The sequence below is a fragment of the Triticum aestivum genome, chromosome 1B (genome assembly GCF_018294505.1).
Source record: "Triticum aestivum cultivar Chinese Spring chromosome 1B, IWGSC CS RefSeq v2.1, whole genome shotgun sequence".
NCBI lineage: Eukaryota > Viridiplantae > Streptophyta > Magnoliopsida > Poales > Poaceae > Triticum > Triticum aestivum.
The window spans coordinates 47,296,569-47,300,105 of NC_057795.1; the positions used below are offsets into that span (position 1 = coordinate 47,296,569).

At 49.8% G+C, this 3,537-nt stretch overlaps 8 non-coding genes across 8 annotated transcripts; all 8 read left to right on the forward strand.

The window, feature by feature from the left end:
- Positions 1 to 377: 377 nt before the first annotated feature.
- LOC123152942 (5S ribosomal RNA) lies at positions 378 to 496 on the forward strand. The gene has a single exon (XR_006476345.1). It is a non-coding gene; the product is annotated as a 5S ribosomal RNA (ribosomal RNA).
- Positions 497 to 793: 297 nt separating this feature from the next.
- LOC123153401 (5S ribosomal RNA) lies at positions 794 to 912 on the forward strand. Its single transcript, XR_006476474.1, has one exon. It is a non-coding gene; the product is annotated as a 5S ribosomal RNA (ribosomal RNA).
- Positions 913 to 1,210: 298 nt separating this feature from the next.
- LOC123150439 (5S ribosomal RNA) lies at positions 1,211 to 1,329 on the forward strand. The gene has a single exon (XR_006475104.1). It is a non-coding gene; the product is annotated as a 5S ribosomal RNA (ribosomal RNA).
- A 296-nt stretch (positions 1,330 to 1,625) lies between these two features.
- On the forward strand, positions 1,626 to 1,744 carry LOC123153187 (5S ribosomal RNA). Its single transcript, XR_006476387.1, has one exon. It is a non-coding gene; the product is annotated as a 5S ribosomal RNA (ribosomal RNA).
- Positions 1,745 to 2,041: 297 nt separating this feature from the next.
- Positions 2,042 to 2,160, forward strand: LOC123154862 (5S ribosomal RNA). The gene has a single exon (XR_006477098.1). It is a non-coding gene; the product is annotated as a 5S ribosomal RNA (ribosomal RNA).
- Positions 2,161 to 2,457: 297 nt separating this feature from the next.
- Positions 2,458 to 2,576, forward strand: LOC123154196 (5S ribosomal RNA). Its single transcript, XR_006476718.1, has one exon. It is a non-coding gene; the product is annotated as a 5S ribosomal RNA (ribosomal RNA).
- Positions 2,577 to 2,873: 297 nt separating this feature from the next.
- On the forward strand, positions 2,874 to 2,992 carry LOC123151691 (5S ribosomal RNA). The gene has a single exon (XR_006475777.1). It is a non-coding gene; the product is annotated as a 5S ribosomal RNA (ribosomal RNA).
- Positions 2,993 to 3,289: 297 nt separating this feature from the next.
- On the forward strand, positions 3,290 to 3,408 carry LOC123153408 (5S ribosomal RNA). The gene has a single exon (XR_006476475.1). It is a non-coding gene; the product is annotated as a 5S ribosomal RNA (ribosomal RNA).
- Positions 3,409 to 3,537: the final 129 nt, after the last annotated feature.

Sequence of the window (3,537 nt, forward strand, 5' to 3'; positions counted from 1 at the left end):
AGAACTCTAAAGTTAAGCGTGCTTGGGCGAGAGTAGTACTAGGATGGGTGTCCTCCTGGGAAGTCCTCGTGTTGCATTCCCTTTCTAAATTTTTTTGCGCCGCTTGCAAAACAGAACGCACGTGTAAGTAATATATTTACCGTGTTTTATTATTTTGCACGAGTGCGGTAAGTTATAGCTGGGTGCTCACGATTCACGAGTCTAGCGGCGGCATTGTGATGCGGCAAGCGTGCACTGGTGCGGTTGAGTGGGAGGGGTGGAAACCGCGTTAAACTCGTCTCCGTAGTTGAGAGGGAGCGGCCAAAGCAATGTACAATCGTCTTTGTAGTGGAGTTGGGAGGGGCAAGGATAAGGGACGAAGACGGGGGTAACATGTCGGATGCGATCATACCAGCACTAAAGCACTGGATCCCATCAGAACTCCGAAGTTAAGCGTGCTTGGGCGAGAGTAGTACTAGGATGGGTGTCCTCATGGGAAGTCCTCGTGTTGCATTCCCTTTCTAAATTTTTTTGCGCCGCTTGCAAAACAAAATGCACGTGTAAGTATTATATTTACCGTGTTTTCTTATTTTGCACAAGTGCGGTAAGTTATAGCTGGGTGCTCACGATTCACGAGTCTAGCGGCGGCGTTGTGGCGCGGCAAGCGTGCACTAGTGCGGTTGAGAGGGAGGGGTGGAAACCGCGTTAAACTCGTCTCCGTAGTTGAGAGGGAGCGGCCAAAGCAATGTACAATCGTCTTTGTAGTGGAGCTGGGAGGGGCAAGGATAAGGGACGTAGACGGGGGTAACATGTTGGATGCGATCATACCAGCACTAAACCACCGGATCCCATCAGAACTCTGAAGTTAAGCGTGCTTGGGCGAGAGTAGTACTAGGATGGGTGTCCTCCTGGGAAGTCCTCGTGTTGCATTCCCTTTTTAATTTTTTTGCGCCGCTTGCAAAACAAAACACACGTGTAAGTAATATATATTTACCGTGTTTTATTCTTTTTCACGAGTGCGGTAAGTTATAGCTGGGTGCTCACGATTCACGAGTCTAGCGGGGGCGTTGTGGCGCGGCAAGCGTGCACTGGTGCTGTTGAGAGGGAGGGGCGGAAACTGCGTTAAACTCGTCTCCGTAGTTGAGAGGGAGCGGCCAAAGCAATGTAAAATCGTCTTTGTAGTGGAGCTGGGAGGGGCAAGGATAAGGGACGAAGACGGGGGTAACATGTCGGATGCGATCATACCAGCACTAAAGCACCGGATCCCATCAGAACTCCGTAGTTAAACGTGCTTGGGCGAGAGTAGTACTAGGATGGGTGACCTCCTGGGAAGTCCTCGTGTTGCATTCCCTTTTTAATTTTTTTGCGCCGCTTGCAAAACAAAACGCACGTGTAAGTAATATATTTACCGTGTTTTATTATTTTGCACGAGTGCGGTAAGTTATAGCTGGGTGCTCACGATTCACGAGTCTAGCGGCGGCGTTGTGACGCGGCAAGCGTGCACTGGTGCGGTTGAGAGGGAGGGGTGGAAACCGCGTTAAACTCGTCTCAGTAGTTGAGAGGGAGCGGCCAAAGCAATGTACAATCGTCTTTGTAGTGGAGTTGGGAGGGGCAAGGATAAGGGACGAAGACGGGGGTAACATGTCGGATGCGATCATACCAGCACTAAAGCGCTGGATCCCATCAGAACTCCGAAGTTAAGCGTGCTTGGGCGAGAGTAGTACTAGGATGGGTGTCCTCCTGGGAAGTCCTCGTGTTGCATTCCCTTTCTAAATTTTTTTGCGCCGCTTGCAAAACAAAATGCACGTGTAAGTATTATATTTACTGTGTTTTATTATTTTGCACAAGTGCGGTAAGTTATAGCTGGGTGCTCACGATTCACGAGTCTAGCGGCGGCGTTGTGGCGCGGCAAGCGTGCACTAGTGCGGTTGAGAGGGAGGGGTGGAAACCGCGTTAAACTCGTCTCCATAGTTGAGAGGGAGCGGCCAAAGCAATGTACAATCGTCTTTGTAGTGGAGCTGGGAGGGCCAAGGATAAGGGACGTAGACGGGGGTAACATGTTGGATACGATCATACCAGCACTAAACCACCGGATCCCATCAGAACTCTAAAGTTAAGCGTGCTTGGGCGAGAGTAGTACTAGGATGGGTGTCCTCCTGGGAAGTCCTCGTGTTGCATTCCCTTTCTAAATTTTTTTGTGCCGCTTGCAAAACAAAATGCACGTGTAAGTATTATATTTACTGTGTTTTATTATTTTGCACAAGTGCGGTAAGTTATAGCTGGGTGCTCACGATTCACGAGCCTAGCGGCGGCGTTGTGGTGCGGCAAGCGTGCACTAGTGCAGTTGAGAGGGAGGGGTGGAAACCGCGTTAAACTCGTCTCCGTAGTTGAGAGGGAGCGGCCAAAGCAATGTACAATCGTCTTTGTAGTGGAGCTGGGAGGGGCAAGGATAAGGGACGTAGACGGGGGTAACATGTTGGATGCGATCATACCAGCACTAAACCACCGGATCCCATCAGAACTCTAAAGTTAAGCGTGCTTGGGCGAGAGTAGTACTAGGATGGGTGTCCTCCTGGGAAGTCCTCGTGTTGCATTCCCTTTCTAAATTTTTTTGCGCCGCTTGCAAAACAGAACGCACGTGTAAGTAATATATTTACCGTGTTTTATTATTTTGCACGAGTGCGGTAAGTTATAGCTGGGTGCTCACGATTCACGAGTCTAGCGGCGGCATTGTGATGCGGCAAGCGTGCACTTGTGCGGTTGAGTGGGAGGGGTGGAAACCGCGTTAAACTCGTCTCCGTAGTTGAGAGGGAGCGACCAAAGCAATGTACAATCGTCTTTGTAGTGGAGTTGGGAGGGGCAAGGATAAGGGACGAAGACGGGGGTGACATGTCGGATGCGATCATACCAGCACTAAAGCACTGGATCCCATCAGAACTCCAAAGTTAAGCGTGCTTGGGCGAGAGTAGTACTAGGATGGGTGTCCTCATGGGAAGTCCTCGTGTTGCATTCCCTTTCTAAATTTTTTTGCGCCGCTTGCAAAACAAAATGCACGTGTAAGTATTATATTTACCGTGTTTTATTATTTTGCACAAGTGCGGTAAGTTATAGCTGGGTGCTCACGATTCACGAGTCTAGCGGCGGCGTTGTGGCGCGGCAAGCGTGCACTAGTGCGGTTGAGAGGGAGGGGTGGAAACCGCGTTAAACTCGTCTCCGTAGTTAAGAGGGAGCGGCCAAAGCAATGTACAATCGTCTTTGTAGTGGAGCTGGGAGGGGCAAGGATAAGGGACGTAGACGGGGGTAACATGTTGGATGCGATCATACCAGCACTAAACCACCGGATCCCATCAGAACTCTGAAGTTAAGCGTGCTTGGGCGAGAGTAGTACTAGGATGGGTGTCCTCCTGGGAAGTCCTCGTGTTGCATTCCCTTTTTAATTTTTTTGCGCCGCTTGCAAAACAAAACACACGTGTAAGTAATATATATTTACCGTGTTTTATTCTTTTTCACGAGTGCGGTAAGTTATAGCTGGGTGCTCACGATTCACGAGTCTAGCGG